The 17,975-nt window shown below is 42.0% G+C and overlaps 1 protein-coding gene across 5 annotated transcripts in view; it reads right to left on the minus strand.

Annotated features, from left to right (window-relative positions):
• The window catches only part of LOC136863192 (diacylglycerol lipase-beta), a 575,063-nt gene that overhangs the window by 301,683 nt on the left and 255,405 nt on the right, over positions 1 to 17,975 (minus strand). For 3 of the 5 annotated variants that reach the window (XM_067139553.2, XM_067139552.2, XM_067139549.2), the window contains exon 2: positions 14,840 to 14,943. The exons of the other annotated variants lie outside the window; for them this stretch is intronic. The gene's annotated coding sequence lies outside the window, so the exon portion shown is untranslated. The remainder of the gene's footprint in view (positions 1 to 14,839; positions 14,944 to 17,975) is intronic. 5 annotated transcript variants of the gene reach the window in all.

The raw sequence follows: 17,975 nt of genomic DNA on the forward strand, positions 1-17,975 counted from the left end.
GAGTGTCGTGCTGGTGCCGTATGTCATTTTGTGGGAAGGAGTTCCACGCCTGTTCCATAATGTCCCATACGTGCTCAATGGGCGAAAGATCTGTTGACATCGCAGACCAAGGCAACTAGTTAACACTCTGTAGAGCACGTTGGGCGACTAGCGGTATAAGGACAAGCGTAACATGTTGGAAAACACCCCTTTGAATACTCCGAATGAATGGCAGCACAACCGGTTCAATCACCAGTCTGACGTACAAATCCGCTGTCAAGGTGCTTGGGATAGCGACCAGAGTGTCCCTGCTGTCAAAGGAAGTCGCTCCCCAGACCATAACTCCTGATGTAGGTCCAGTGTGTCGACCCGGCAGGTAGTTTGGTTCCAACCGCTTAACCTGGCCTCCTCCTTATCAGCTTACGGCCATCACTCACACCAAGAAATAAACAGCTCTTATCTGAGAACAGAACAGATCTCCACTCCGCCCTCCAATGAGCTCTAGCTTGACACCACTGAAGTCGCAAGTGGCAATGATCCGGTATTAGTGGCATGAACACTGCTGAACGTCTGGCTCGGAGCTGTTCCTCAAATAGTCTATTTGTTACAGTTTTCTGCCAATTTGGTACCAAATGAAGCTCTAATGCAGGCGTGCCAAACAGTGCCAGCAGTAAGACATCGCACGGCTTAGAACCGACCTCGCACGCGTGCGGGCAGAACTACTTCTCTATATATGCGGGAGGAAGGGGAGTTAAACTGACAGTACGTTCCCTCACAGCAGGGATTAGTAAACCATCTCTCTTCATGCCACGTGAAGCAAAAGACTTGTTGTATGAGGAAAAGTTACGGTAGATTTAACCTAAATCGTAAACATGAAGGAGAAGCTCAGTGCTCAGTGTGTAATAACATATTATTATTATTATTAACAAATACATCAGCGGGCGAGTTGGCCGTGCGGTTAGGAGCGCACAGCTGTGAGCTCGCATCCGGGAGATAGTGGGTTCGAACCCCACTGTCGGCAGCCTTGAAGATTGTTTTCCGTGGTTTCCCATTTTTCACATCAGGCAAATGCTGGGGCTGTACCTTAATTAAGGCGACGGCCGCTTCTTTCCCATTCCTAGGCCTTTCCTGTCCCATCGTCGCCATAAAACCTATCTGTGTCGGTGCGACGTAAAGCAAATAGCAAAAAAAAAAAAAAAAAAAAATCGCTATTGGAAAATAGCCCGGTCGTCTGCAAAAGTTTAATGTTAGGCGTCATTATGAGCCGTGAAAGCTGTAAGTATATTTAGGTGATGTGTTTAAAAAAGTAGTTTGTTAGGAGAACACGCAGCAGTAATGTCCAACATCGGTAGTTCCAAATATAAGCTTTAAAAAAATAAGAAACGTTGTACATCTTTGGAAGTACTTACAGATGTGCACAGTTCTTTTCCAGGATGGAAATCAATAAATCTCGATTTGGATCTCGTTTAACAGACATACGCATACATCTCGATGCAGTAATGAAAAAGTATCTGCCATCACCATGAAGCCTCACATTGACCGAATTATAACCAGCAAACGTCAGCAGGGTTCAGGAAACCAGTGAACACAAATGGGTCGCGTTTACGCAACTTATTTTTTTAATTTTTCAGGGGAAGCGAAACCACGATGACTAGTGTGTAGACAAGTGCTCACAGCAATGTTTGAAAGTTATTTCATCACAACTAGCTGCAGTCGCTTAAGTGCGGCCAGTATCCAGTAATCGGAAGATAGTGGGTTCGAGCCCCACTGTCGGCAGCCCTGAAAATGGTTTTCCGTGGTTTCCCATTTTCACACCAGGCAAATGCCGGGGCTGTACCTTAATTAAGGCCACGGCCGCTTCCTTCCAATTCCTAGACCTTTCCTATCCCATCGTCGCCGTAAAGCAAATAGCAAAAAAAAAAAAATTCATCACACCTTTGTTTGGACGATTACCGAGCTCGATAGCTGCAGTCGCTTAAGTGCGGCCAGTATCCAGTAATCGGGAGATAGTGGGTTCGAGCCCCACTGTCAGCAGCCCTGAAGATGGTTTTCCGTGATTTCCCATTTTCACACCAGGCAAATGCCTGGGCTGTACCTTAATTAAGGCCACGGCCGCTTCCTTCCACTTCCTAGCTCTTTCCCCTATCGTCGCCATAAGACATTACTGTGTCGGTGACACGTAAAGCAAAAAAAAAGTTTTGGCGATTAGAATACTCTTAATTTATTACTTTATGCATCTTTAATATGTCAGAATTTGATTCTTCGTTTAATATTTGGTTAATGTGTGCAGTATTTATATAGGCCTAGTCTACAATGCTATTGTCTTTGTATATATATCAAATAATGGGTTTATTAAAATTATTTCACTGAGCTCGATAGCTGCAGTCGCTTAAGTGCGGCCAGTATCCAGTATTCGGGAGAGAGTAGGTTCGAACCCCACTGTCGGCAGCCCTGAAGATTGTTTTCTGTGATTTCCCATTTTCAAACCAGGCCACGGCTGCTTCCTTCCCACTCCTAGCTCTTTCCCCTATCGTCGCCATAAGACCTATATGTGTCAGTGCGACGTAAAACAACTTGTTAATTTATTATTTCATGTAAATTAACAACTTAAGGTGCCTTCTTAATGATACTGGTGAAGGACAGCTGGTAGCACACTTCGTTCGCAATGAAGGAAGGAATACTATGCACCCGTAAGGCATCTCCTTCGAATTTCGCCGCTCGAGTCAGCGTGTGCCAGCCGAGACCGCACGGGAGTAAAGACACCCTGCACGCAACTCGCCCGGCGAGCGCTTGTCCTTGATATGCCTACACTAAATGGTTGCTGCAGATGCAGTGTGATCCACCACAGCCATGCGGCAAATACGGCGGTCTTCCCTCTCCGTAGTGGCCCGTGTACGGCCGGATCCCGGTCTTCATGAGACAGTGTCATCCCGTGACTACTGTTGCCAACACCGATGCACTGCTGATATTTCCCTACCAAGCCTTTCTGCAATATCGCGGAAAGAATATCCACCTTCTCGTAGCCCTATTACACGGCCTTATTCACACTCAGTAAGCTGCTGATACTGCCTTCTTCGTCTCCCTATAGCAGGCATGTAAAGGTCAAGTGCACGCCAGGCAAGCTGCGTCCAGGGCATCTTTACTCCCGTGCGGTCTCGACTGATACACACTGACTCGAGCGGAGAAATTCGAAGGAGATGAGTTAGTGGTGCACAGTATTCCTTCCTTTATTGCGAACGAAGTGTGCTACCTGTAAGTGGCAGCTGTCTTTCGCCAAAATCATTAATAAGGAACTGTAAGTTGTTAATTTACATGAAATAATAATACACACATCTGATATATACAAAGACAATAGGATTGTAGGCTACATAAATACTACACACATTAACCAAATACATATTAAACAAAAAATCAAATTCTGATATGTTCAAGAAACATTCAATTATTAAATAAAGAGTATTCTCGTTTACAAAACAAAGGTGTGATGCTTAAAAGCATTCCGGTGAGCACTTGCCTTCTCCCTAGGCATCGTGGTTTCGCTTCCTCTGAAAATAAAAAATAAGTTGCCTAAAAGGGACCCATTTATGTTCAATGATTTCCTGAGCCCTGCTGACAATTGCTGACAATAATTAGGTCAATGTTAGGCTTGATAGTGCTGGCAGACACTATTTTCATTATCGCACTGAGATGTCCTACACCAACCGATAGCCGAGATCGGAATCGAGATTTGTTGATCTTCATCCTGAAAAAAAAAAAATCACATATGTAAGTACTTCCAAAGATTGACAGGATTTCTGCCGCAAACTTTCGGATTTGTGGGAATTGTAATGGGACAAGTGTTCGGTAAAAGTCAATTTCCCTTTCTTTGTACTCCTGCTTCAGCCGCGCGTCAATATATTAACTGTAAGTTCGAGTTGTACATTCTGGGGTGCGTCTTCTCATTGAACACTGAACGGTACGCAAAAGAGCTGCAACATTCCCTTCACAACATGTAAGTACTGAAATCTCCTATACTGTATTGATGTGCATGATACAGCTCATAATGTTGCCTAGCATTAAACGTTTTGCAGATATGTTTTTTTCTTTTTTTTTTACACACTATGCACTGGCTTCTCCGTCATGTTCGCGAGTTAGGAAACAGTGCGACCGTTCCGGATCAAATCTACCGTAACTTATCCTCTTACCACTCTCGTCTTGCATCATCCTTTTGTTTCACGTGGCACGAAGAGATCTGGTTTACTCGTCCCTGCTGTGAGCGAACGTACCGTCAGTTCAACTCCCCTCCTTCCCGCCTATAGTCCATCTTCGTAGTAAGCGTCTTTCTGGACGACCGGAGGTGTGGCCTGGCCTCGTGTGCGAGGAACTATGGGAGCGTTCGCGCTGGTGGTGGGGGAAGAACTTGAACCTTTCCTCCAGCTGACACAGTCGAGTTCAGACAGCGGACGTAGCCCTGGGAACTGACTGAAATAGTGTGGAAAGCTTAGGCGCGATACGTTCCCGGGTCGGGGTGGTCATTATGCAATGGCTCATTGGTGTACATACATCACACTAACTCAAAGGTGTAGGAATTACTTAATATGATAAACTAGTGAAAATAAAATAGTACCGTACATTGTACAAATCGAGTCTTATATTTCGATTGTCTGCCTTAAAACCTTGTCAATTAACTACACAGGCCTTTGAGCATAACATTCTAAAATTTCAGTTCTATTCCAGTACGGAAATACTTCGTAACTTTCGTCGTAAATGTTGGTGACGTCAAGAAATCAGAGGGTCATGCCTAAAAGAATTCATATCGGATGATGCTTTCGACACAACGTGAAATAAATCTCAGTGTATAGTAAAAGTGGAGGTCAATATTTTGGCACTCTGTAGCCTTTAATTTATTCTTATACATTCTTATTATACATTCTTACGAATATGAAATCTGTTATATAAAATTGAAAGGTTTGAACCATTTGGTAGAAAATCAATTGAACATACGACAGTAACTTGCAACTGGTAATACTGCGAATAAAGGAAGTTCGTTTGAAACTGTACTGTACTGTACTGTATACCAAGGAAAGGCGCATCGGTACGCGCTATCAGTTCATCAATCGCCTAACGAATACGAGGAAGTTGTTTCCACTGACAGCCTGGAGATATAATCTACATAACGTGATTTCTAGTGAAATACGTATAAAAGAGATTAATTAATGCAAATTTGTCGGGAAAATGCAGAGAAGAAGCATTAGTAGAAATACTTCAGCTACTTTCATAATAATATTAACAATGTCTACATTTCTTGTCCATCAGAAGAAATATAATAATATATAATACTCTTGAATAACCTGCTATTGTTATGACAGAGAACAGGTCTCCTACAGCAACAGCAGCAACAAAAACAACGAAAACAGCAATAAAATGCTCCGGAACAATAGACAATATAAATCTGTCTCATAAAATCAGAGCAAAAATATTATCGGACTTCTTACGTGTTCTATGATCACTTTTGTTTAATATTCGGAGTTCGGGGATCTTATTTACAAATTATTCAGAATAATCTTCACTCTCGTCTGAATCAGTGTCATCTGAAGTTTCACCGAGGTTGATGTCGGACTGGTCTAATTCTAATTCCTTATGCATGGTGTTGTCACGCTCCCAGTATTCCTGCTCAGTGTCTTTTACGTGGTCGCAACATTTTTTCCGTTTGTCTTGCGAATACTGTGCAAGCAATATCCGCAAAGAGCTTCCTTTTTGTCGAGTGTGTCTGCTGTCAAGTCACGAGTGATCTATAAGACAGAGAAATATTTCGTACAGAATAAGCATTTTTATTTATATTGGGAATAGGAGCGCGTCATTTATGAACAGTGAAGGCATTAGAGATGCTATGGCACACATTTTTATGCTAAAAAACTAATTATGCTGTATTACTATTAATTGAGATATATTTTTTTTTGCTAGGGGCTTTACGTCGCACCGACACAGATAGGTCTTATGGCGACGATGGGATAGGAAAGGTCTAGGAGTTGGAAGGAAGCGGCCGTGGCCTTAATTAAGGTACAGCCCCAGCATTTGCCTGGTGTGAAAATGGGAAACCACGGAAAACCATCTTCAGGGCTGCCGATAGTGGGATTCGAACGTACTATCTCCCGGATGGAAGCTCACAGCCGCGCGCCTCTACGCGCACGGCCAACTCGCCCGGTGAGATATATTCTTATCACGGACCTCTCCTTTGATATCTCCCCAAACCGACTCAGTGTGATTGAGATCTGGATGATATGTTTCATATGTTCACTCATGGTATAAACACTTTCACGTGCCTAGCCTCGCAGTGGTCTCCCAGATTTAAGAGGACCTAGAAGCCATGCTCGTCACTTCAGTAATTTCAACTTAGCCCGCACGTAACAACACGCGCCGCTTGAGAGACGTTTTCACTTCAGCGCTAGCCTGGCGACTGGACCTGCTGTAGGAGTGGGGGGACGATAGCTCCCACCACTGCATGCGCAACCATTTCTCGCGCAGGACGCTTTCAACCAAAACGGACTATAGAAAGAAGCTCCTCTACCCGCACGCGTGCGAGGTCATTTCTAGGCCGTGCGATATCTTACTGCGAGCACTGTTTGACATGTCTGCCTTAGAGGCACATCTAGCTCACAACGTCAACTACTACTACTACTACTACTACTAGAAACGTTTTCATTCCGTCCGTGAAGGGGATGGTGGGCCTCCTAGACGGTAACGCCGTCTCTCACACCAGGGATATGTGATACGGTGAAGGAGATGTTCGGAGAAGGTGAGGCGGTTGGCGGCCGTGGCCTATTCTAGGTACTGTCCCGGAATTCGCGTTAGTGCAGGAGAATGAAAAACCACGGAAAACCATTCTCAGGATACCAAACGGTGGGGACCAGCCCCTGTCCGTCTCCCGAATGCGGAGGCATAGAGCCACGGCAGAGCCGCAGCCACCCCTCCTCTGCTCGGTTGGTCGGTCGGAGTGCAGAGTCGTCGAACCACGGACCAGCCGTGGCCACCTGCAGGCCGAACCCCACTCTGCAACCGCCGACCACGTCAACACCGGACGATGACTAGCGCTCACGAAGTGTGCAGCGCGTATTTAAAGCAAACTTGCTTTGCAAGGTCATAGTGGCACTACTGGCACCACTCTCGATTAGCGCACAAATATGAATAACAGTTATCTTTCTGACGTGCACGACTCCTCCACCAGTGCATCTACCCACCATCCCAAAAATTCAGCGAACATTGATCATCCCCTATCCTCTTCCGACCGAGCGAGCTGGCCGTGCGGTTAGGGGCGCATAGCTTCGAACTTGCAGTCGGGAGATAGTGGGCTCGAACCCCACTGTCAAGCCCTAAAGATGGTTCTCCGTGGTTTCCAATTTTTACACCAGGCAAATGCTGGACTGTACCTTAATCAGAGCCACGGCCGCTTCCTTCCCACTCCTAGCCCTTTCCTATCCCATCGTTGCCATAAGACCTATCTGTGTCTGTGCGACGTAAAACCAATTGTAAAATTATGCCCTGTTCCGATCTGGATGCATTTCTATTGTGGAGCGCTGGGCTAGGGTTTATTTCACCCCCGTCAAGTGCCCTTTATATTTTGAACTAGTACCCTTGTATACAAAGTGATGGATATTTTTCAGTTACGTAAAAATGTGTTGTAAATCTGGATATTAACTACAGACTCTCGTGTTTTCAATTGCTACATCTCGTATCTAAAGTAGGCTTTACAGTACAATGCAGTTCGTGTTTAACCAGGACCCACAACAATTTCGAAGTAACTCGTTAACCTTTCGCGGTCCAGAATAATTTTTACATGTCCCTCCCATCACAAGAAAACCATGATTCTGAATAAAGACTTATGAAAACACGAGCACAGTTACAAATTAATATCTAAATGTTACAAAATACAGTACAGTATATCTCATTCACGTACTGTATATTCGCACGGGACGAAGTAACAGCCAATGTGTAAGTATATCGTGGGATGGGGATTGAAATTATTTCTGTTGGTATTGTAAAGTCATATTTAACTCTCAAGATTTCTTCTGACCACAGCTGACGACGTAATCCTAGCATTACCCTTTGTTTGACTTATCGTGGATACGAAGTAGTCCATCTTGCCTGACTTTCCCAGTCCCAATCAAAACTGGTGAAAACCTTCACATTGAGCGTTACATCTATTTATAATCCCCTCCGCAAGTATTCCGAATAGATATGAAATTAACTGTAAAACATATGCATGACTATTGGAATGAATCCTTAGTGTATTACAATACAGGGCTATCTGGTCACAGGTGGTAAACCACTTTGCACCTTGTAAGCACTACAAAGGAACACTAGAAGAAATGAAAATTGCTGTGTGTAGCATGATGGTGACTTGGAAAAGATTAAGAGATTAGTTGGTTTCCGTACACTACTAAAAGGCAACAACAACAACAAAACGTTTAACCGGTGTTTTTAAACTGTTCATAGAAAATGCAGGTTTAACCGCCGATTTCGACTAGAGAAGAACTTTGGCTTTTAGACGTATATTGGAGTAAACTTTTCGTGTAAGAAAAGCGTACATGGCGACTTCATTCTTCCCTTGAGTGCTAAACACTGACTTGCTCTAAAAGACATTCCTCAGAAACTTGGCACTACACAATGTATTCAGTTGCATAGTTCTGATATACCAGTCATAATATGGGTAATACTTCAGTTCTAGCCCATATAAAGCCCGGGTTTGATAATAACAATAAAAACATCCAATGTTCATATTGCAGAGAAATAGTTAAAACATGTTTTTCTCTGCTTCGTACGTATATGAATTTGTGAACACACAGTATGTAAAAAATTATCTGACAAACCAAAAGGGAAAATTCACCATGATCATTTATGCACCAATTGGTTCTGTATTTGAAGTATACTAAGCGAGTTGACAGATTGTTAGAACTTGCACATTTCACCTGGTAAGTACTACAATACGCAGCGGAGCATTAAATGAAATTATTGACACAGAAACCGTGGCATATAGTCCAATTTTGTGCTTAGGATTGCCAAGAGGACTGCTGCCCAGCCAAATTGCCTCCAGATATTTAAGTACGACGTTGTCAGCGCAATGACATCCTCGGCTGTATAGCTTGCCTTTCGTGACCTGGAAAGTAATGTGCATAGCCACAGAAATTGATCGGCATAAATAATTTAACTGAGTGGCTCATACGGCTGAGGCGCTGGCCTTCTGACCCCAACGTGGCAGGTTCAATCCTGGCTCAGTCCGGTGTTATTTGAAGGTGCTCAAATACGTCAGCCTCGTGTCGGTAGATTTACTGACACGTAAATGAACTCCTGAGGAACTAAATTCCGGTAATTCGGCCTCTCCGAAAACCGTAAAAGTAGTTAGTGGGACGCAAAGCAAATAAATTATTTAAATAATAATAATAATAATAATAATAATAATAATAATAATACTGGTAGACAGTCCCGACCAAAATTTAGAACCACACTCGTCGAGTTATAAAATTCGGAGTGAATGAATCGAAATTAGTCTACACTTTGCCAATGAAGTGTTTGATAGTCACAAAGAAAACAGTAGGTTATATTCAAAGCCCAAAGCATGCAATATACAAAGGTGTGCAGTCTCAACACAAATAACAGATGGTATGAGAACTGCTCTGTGGATACGTCAAAGCAGACCATTCCCGAATTAAGAAATTCATGGTGCACAACACGCAATAACAGACTATCAACCACTCAATTTACTGGCCTTCTTCAGCTTTAAAGTGTGAAGAAATTAGCCTTCAACACAAATTCACCATAGACCCACGACACATCACAGTTAGAATCTTCGAAAAAGGTCTCAACTGCATGCGTCTATAGAAATCAGTCTGTATCATACTATTGAACCCTTGAACTTACCGTTCCATCGTTGGTCGGCCACAACCGCCGCAATAGAGCAATATCGAACTCTTAAATCTTGGGGTCGTAGCGGGTGTATTTCGGTCACGATCTTGACCAAACGATGGGGTTCAGAATAGAGCCTAACTACTTGAAATGAGAAGCAAATATGTGCTTACTAAATTTTAATACATTATCAAATGCAAAAATTATGTTTATAAAATCATTCATCAGGGTATTTTTTTAAATTACTCAACATTTAAACGCAGTCGCATTGCAATGCGTGAATGTTGTCTTTTTATATTTATCGAAGAACTTTATTCAGAGGAAAGTAGAAAATATCACAAATTAGTGGACAGCGAAAATTAGAAAAACGAAAATAAACCTGAAAATCGGGCACCATTGGATCCAAACGGTAACTGAGAATTAGTCCACACGATCCGTGGAAAATCTGACCTTCAACAAGTAAAATTCCAGATTTATATTTAAGGCTATCCACCAGACTGATACCCTGTCGGATATGGGAACACCCGCCGAATGGATCCTTAATCGAACCAAATTGACTATCAGTCGCTTTGGATAGGTTGCGAAATATTACTGGAAAGCATGGTGTTCACTACAAGTTAACAGCAATAGCCATAATTTAAAATAAAATTCCACCATCTCGTTACACCCTTAAGTTATGGAATAATCCCGATGTTGAAACATGCATCACCCAAACAGCTGTTCAGAAGGAACTAACAAGAACTCGATCCGGGAGGATCTTACGTTACGTCGTTCAGAAGGAACAAAACTGCAAAATGCAGGAAACACTTATTCATCATGCATTTAGAAGAAATTCTAAACAATGAAGTTAAAGAAAAAGTGGTAAATTACTTGAAAATATTCTTATAAAACCAAATGTTAGGTTATAAACGGTTAGGCTATGTTAAGTTTAATAAACTTACAAGTCCACACGATAAAATAAAATAAAAAATATCAAAGGAAATCTAAGGAAATCTTTCCATTCCCAAAATTATGACTACCATTATAAATCCGTCTACCTATGTTTGTCCCAATAAACTAACTACAAGTTCTTGATAGACCAATGTCTCACTTATTATAAAACAGGAAAATTGAAAATTTATATTAACAGCTGACGAATCGAAACCGCATTCGTAGCGCAAGCCCTACACAAATCAGCTAATTGTCAACACACATACTATCAAAGCATATCGGACATCTGAACGATAAAATAATTAAGTCAAGAAAATAAAATTAAAAGTACTAAAGTTCAATGAACTCGAACGTGCGTGGCAAACAGCGGTAATAATCAATCTCCATTAGCTCAGTGTCCAATGCTGGAACACCCTCACGTTTATGCCACTAGTGGTTCCATGCTATTATGCAAACACCTTCGAGCTGGTAAGGATTGTGCCGAAACATGGCCTCAATATTACTTTGCTAACACTCTTCGCATTAATCTACTACTGCAGACACTACCATCGTTCAAGTCACTTCGCAAAACACCTAACCTAAGACTTGACTATATATAGACGACGCCCTAATCCTGTCGTCGCCGGGCTGAGTGGCTCGGACGGTTAAGGCACTGGCCTTCTGACTCCAACTTGGCAGGTTCGATCCTGGCTCAGTCCGGTGGTATTTGAAGGTGCTCGAATACGTCAGCCTCGTGTCGGTAGATTTACTGGCACGTAAAAGAACTCCTGCGGGACTAAATTCCGGCACCTCGGCGTCTCCTAAAACCGTAAAAGAGTAGTTAGTGGGACGTAAAACAAATAACATTATTATTATTAATCCTGTCGTCGAGCCTACATAGTGTCTACATACCCTAAAAATAAGATCTATATACACACGCAGCGTCCTAAATCTATCGTTGAGCGTAAGCCGGGATGTCTATTCATCCGCATACTCCTATGATACGCGCAACGTCCTTAATCTATCGTCGAGCGGAAACTGGGATGTCTACCCATCCTCTACAATGTTAGAGCGAAATCGTAACTTCAAACGTAATCGCTGATATTTAGCTTGAAACCTGGTCGAAACTCGAACACAATGGAATGAAGCTTGCCACAGAATGAACTCAAGTCTGGAAATGTAAATATGTCCATTCTTGTCAATAAACGTGAAATGAAAAAATTAATAGAACGCGGCTACTTTAATTTATGACTCATACACAATCACAACACAAGCAGTGAAGTTCGGAAAATGAAGTATAAATTCAGCACTCGTCTAACTTTACGTACATATCGCCAAAACAGTAATCATCACCATCGCAAAATCCGCAATGTAATCCTAGTGTGAGGCCCAAAATCGCCTACCATCTCACTGTTCCAGACATTTCTATCCACGAACTATCCAGTGAAGCGAAATTTTCATTGATCTATACAGCCACTATCGCTTTAATAACGTCCCATATCTCATCCCACAATGTTTCCGATTTAATGATCATTTCGTCTCGTAATACTGTATAAAAATACATTGAATGGAAATTTGTTACAACGATTCAATAACCATAAACCTGTTTCAGAATGCCCTTCTGCTCGTGAGGTCGCTTACTATAACATCCACTATGCTGATTTTTACAAAAAATCGTCATTTGGACAGAAATTGTTTATCATGGGAAAATTCTTGACTTGAAATCATAATAGGCGTTACAACGCACTCATTCCGATCCTGACCACATCAAATCAGTCAGCTGTTCCGGATTGCTAACCGAACATCATATACAGCCTGCCTCACAAATATCACATTTAATTTACAGCCTGTCTCAAAAATTCTTCGCCATCGACAAATATAGCCTGTCTCAAAATTCTTCTCCATCGCCTATCATCACGGCGGCATTACTCATGAAATACAGGCTTCCTATGCCTTTAACGTCTTCACAACTATTCTCTTAATATATCATTCTGACACAATCCATTTCTTCCTGTCCCAAAACCTTTCAAACCACTGTACTCCCATGACGAACAATTTTATACGAATCTTTTCATTCACTTCATGTCCGACTCGTTGGCTGAACGGTCAGAGTACTGGCCTTCGGTTCAGAGGGTACCGGGTTCGATTCCCGCCGAGTCGGAGATTTTAACCTTAATTGGTTAATTCCAATGGCACGGGGTCTGGGTGTATGTGTTGTATTCATCATCATTTCATTCTCATCACGACGCGCAGGTCGCCTACGGGAGTCAAATAGAAACACCTGCACCTGGCGAGCCGAACCCGTCCTGGGATATCCCGGCACTAAAAGCCATACGACATTTCATTTCATTCACTTCATTACATCCTTCGGACCTCAAGTACAAAATAACATACCGTGATTTCCTATATCAAAAAATACACGGTGTCACAAAAATTAACTTTCCCACGAATAAATATATAACTTTATCAGACTTCGCTGGATTTCGAAACGAACGCAAATCTTACTCGACATTACTGTTAAATACATGTTTTAACATAGAAATTTTTTATACTGATGTAAATATTATTATTATTATTATTATTATTATTATTTGAACTCATATGATATTTGAATTTATCATGTTCACCACGACTATATTATCGGTACGTACTTAGAACTTTAATCAGTTTGAGCAATATCTCAAAGAATTTTAACACATTATTTAAACTTCGCATTTTACAGTTTCTTAACGTGATTTTTACCGCACTGAAGACTTTCACAAGCCGACAAGAAATATAAACACTTCGCCTGATCATTTTTGAATACTAATTCGATACACGCACTGGAAAATTTTATTGGGACAAACAACTTCTTTTACGTCATTAATACAAAATATAGAAAGACCTGTAATTGAGTCATCTTGGAGTTCTGGTTACATATTAGCCAGATGACCTCAGATTTAGCCGCACATGACTGTAGAATACATCATCATCTTATAGATTACTTACAAATACACAGATTTTACACTCGCTATTAATTAACAACCACAAATGACGCACTCTCCTCGCTCGTTATCATGCGAACATACTTCTCTCTCTATGCTGACGACTGCGAACTGTCTGCGGGAGCTCTGTTCTCATGCAACCAATTAGGCCAGGTGCTCCAAAAGATAACAAAATCAGACCAGTCTCTGACTAGCCTCCAAACCTCCTTTGGCAATTTCAAACACACAATGTAATAAATGAAATCAGCTACGTATTTTAAGTATATAACTATGCCTTCACGGTTTTCGTCGGCGGAAGCTCAGGAAATGTTCTATCACTTTCAATTAAATACTCTAACTTGAACCATATACCTAAACATATAACAAAAGTTATTTCTAAGAATTAAATCCCGCACTTTCTCGTAGACGAGCGACGTAGGTTCATCCGCCCAGACCTTCAGATAGAATGTGTAAATGTTGGTGGAGGGGGATTCCTTTTATAAGGCTAGAGGTAACGGTACCCTGATCATGAAGCCTTGTGTTGCAATCCTCTAATTCCATAACCGCTGGACCAATCTTCCTGACATTTATTCCAAACATTCCACTAAAATTACAATTCACAATGGTGATGTTTTTATATTTTTCCCATACTTACAACGGGCGTAATAAATTTATTTCTGACATGTAAATTCGCGCTCTTTCTTAGAATATGGCCTTCGCACGTGCCGCAAATCCGCCAGTACGGACGCCAAATTTCCTCCAGCCTTAATTACATTTAAATTCACCCCGTGGATTCTGTCTTCATTTAATGTTTATTAATAATTTCAATCCTTTATTCCTGGATTAACCATGTCGCCAAAATCCCTCGTTGTGAAGGTTTTCAATAAATTGTTAAATTAGTCAGTACTCGAAATAAGCCGAAGCGTTCCGGCATTTCACGAGCGGGTGACTCGCTCGCCGGGGTGAGTTCTGTTCCCACGGAGGGTGAGAGAATCTCGAAATTAAAAAGTTATTTGTAGCTGAAATAAATATCTGCAATATTTATCATCGTAGAATTATGGGTTCACTACATACTCCCATGTGTCAAAGTATACGAATGCAGTACATACTTGTTACTTTATCAGCAGGCGGACGGTCACGATTCTCACCAACAACGACGATGGACGCGTTGTTGGAAAAATTCGAAGAGATGAATTTTCCACGGTCTAGTCACCTGCACAAAGGAAATCATCATAACAACATTAAGAAGATTACACGTCATAATGAGAACTTATCTTCAACTTACATTGAAAAATTGCATATCATAAGAGGTTGCTAAATGATATCAGTCTCCTTTGTCTACCGCTTTTCCCACACCGGTGGGGTCGCGGGTGCGAACTGCGTCGCACATGTGGGTTTGGTTCTGTTTTACGGCCAGATGCCCTTCCTGACGCCAACCCTCTATGGAGGGATGTAATCACTATTGCGTATTTCTGTGGAGGTTGGTAGTATGGTGTGTTGTATGACTATGAAGAGGAGAGTGTTGGGACATACACCAACACCCAGTCCCCGAACCAGAAGAATTAATCAAACGCGATTAAAATCCCCGACCTGGCTGGGAATCGAACATGGGACCCTCTGAACCGAAGGGCACTACACTGACCATTCAGCCAACGAGTCGGACTGCTAAACGATATCAGTATGATGGTAATAATAATAATAATAATAATAATAATAATAATAATAATAATAATAATAATAATGACGTATAGCCTCCGGAGAAGCCTGGTGCAGCGATTTCGAGTGGATACCCTGTAGGCGACCTGCGCATTTGTGAGAATGGAACCCCGTCTAAGATGAATTATAATGATCAATACAGCAAAAACATCCAGCCTCGAAACAGAGGAATTAACTAATGAATGTTAAAATACTCGACCCGGCCAGAAATCGAACCCAGAACCCCTTTAACCAAAGGCCAGCACACTAACCATTTAGCCACGGCGCAGAGAATATCCGTGTGGTCAATGTGAAACGTAACTAACGATGCACCGGTAGTTTGGTATTTCTGGAGGTGCGTACATTGAGCATCGCGAGAAAGATAAGACTGTGACTTAACTTACGGTCCATTGATCACACACTGAACTATCCGTAGTAGGTAGTGCTATCCGGCATCTACGGACAGTCTTAGTGGAGCTAGAATCAGGTTTTAGATACATGGATGTAAGTTCCGTCGTATTATTCTTTTCTTTAAAGTTGCTTTACGTCGCACCGACACAGATAGGTCTTACGGCGACGATGGGACAGGAAAGATCGAGTGGGAAGGAAGCGGCCGTGGTCTTAATTAAGGTACAGCCCTAGCATTTGCCTGGTGTGAAAATGGGAAACCACAGAAAACCATCTTCAGGGCTGCCAACAGTGGAGTTCGAACCCACTATCTCCCGAATACTGAATACTGGCCGCACTTAAGCCACAGCAGCTATCGAGCTCCGTCGTATTCTTCTTCTTCTTCTTCTTCTTGGCCGTTTTCCCATCGACTTGGGGCCGGCACTCCATGTGAATTTTTTTTTTTGCTAGGGGCTCTACGTCGCACCGACACAGATAGGTCTTATGGCGACGATCCATGTGAATTAAGCCCACCATTATGGTCGGATGGCTTTCCTGACGCCAACCCAGTGTGAATGGAAGTATTCACTAATTCGTGTTTCTGTGGTGGTTTATAGCGTGGCGTGCTGTGTAAGTGAGGAAATGTATTAGGATGAACATGAACACCCAATCTCCCACCCGTAGGAATTAACTATGCGTGGATAAAACTTCCGGCCCGGCTGAGAATCGGACCCGGGGCCCTCTGAACCAAAGGCTACTACGATGACCATTCATCCAGAGAGCAGGATTGGAATAAGTTCTGTGATGAATGAGGTGACTATACTTTGGGTTCTATTATGCCCAATCGGCAAAAAGAGACTCAAGCTGAACATTTTTTCAATAATGTTACTCGTTTTACTTCCCACTAACTATTTTTACGGTTTTCGGAGACGCCGAGGTGCCGGGATTTAGTCCTGCATGAGTTCTTTTACGTGCCAGTAAATCTACTGATACGAGGTTGACGTATTGGAGCACCTTCACATACCACAGCGGACTGGACCAGGATCAATTTGGGGTCAGAAGGCCAGCGCCTCAACCATCCGAGCCACTCAGCCCGGCAACCTGACTTTTAGAACTACTTATTGTGTAAACAGCGGAAAGATTAGAAAAATAAATTACTACTCTCACAGTATACCCAAAAAGAAAAAGTTCAAAATAATTAAACTTAATGCAGTAATATCCGTCACAATGTCAGGCAATTATTTTTCCTTCGTCTTGAATACGAATATGTTTGCTGTCGCACTGGAATTATGCCAGAACACTCCTTAATTCGTGTACGTTTTATTAAATTTGCTGTGAACTGCATATGCCGCTGCTTCAGTGGGATATGCAGGATACAGTAAGTAAAGTAAGCTATTCCTAGCCGAAAAACGAATCTTTAGCGTAAGTTTTGAAGGGACGCGGAAAAAGCTCGCTTGCGTAGGCTTTGTGCACTTGACCTCACAAGTGTAATTTTGGCAGCACTGATATCAGCGAGACACTCAAGAGTTATCATTGTCAATATGGACAGTTTCAAAGCCTTGTTCATAAGTCAGAAGACATTATTTCAATCATGCTTACTCAAGTGCTACCTGCATTAAGGAGTCTATGATTATGTGTGAACTAATATACGTGTTAGTACAACGCTGAACCACTACAAAATGCTTAAAAATGTGAAATGTCATGCATTTAAATGCGGAGAGTTTGAAATTGAAACATTTGTCCGAAGGGTAATATTAGAGATTCTTAGCCGTCCTTTAAAAAACATTCATCATTATCATCATCATCATAATCTACTTTTATGGAGTTTGGAGACGTTAGCGAGCATGCAGTCGTTAAGGTATTTCTTACCGTTCTTTTTCTTTTTTAATCAATATTCACAGTGGCTTTCGAAATGTGGTGTTACAGAAGAATGCTGAAGGTCAGATGGGTACATCGAACCACGAATGAAGAGATACTGTATCGAATTGATTAGAGGAGAACGATTTGGCAAAATTTGAGGAGAAAGAGGGACAGAATGACCGGACACATCTTAAGACACCCAGGGCTTGTAGAGTTGATTTTTGAGGGAAGTGTAGGCGGTAAGAACGGTAGGGGTAGACCAAGGTATGAATATGACAAAAAGATAAAAGCAGATGTAGAGTG

This window comes from Anabrus simplex, chromosome 2 (genome assembly GCF_040414725.1).
Source record: "Anabrus simplex isolate iqAnaSimp1 chromosome 2, ASM4041472v1, whole genome shotgun sequence".
NCBI lineage: Eukaryota > Metazoa > Arthropoda > Insecta > Orthoptera > Tettigoniidae > Anabrus > Anabrus simplex.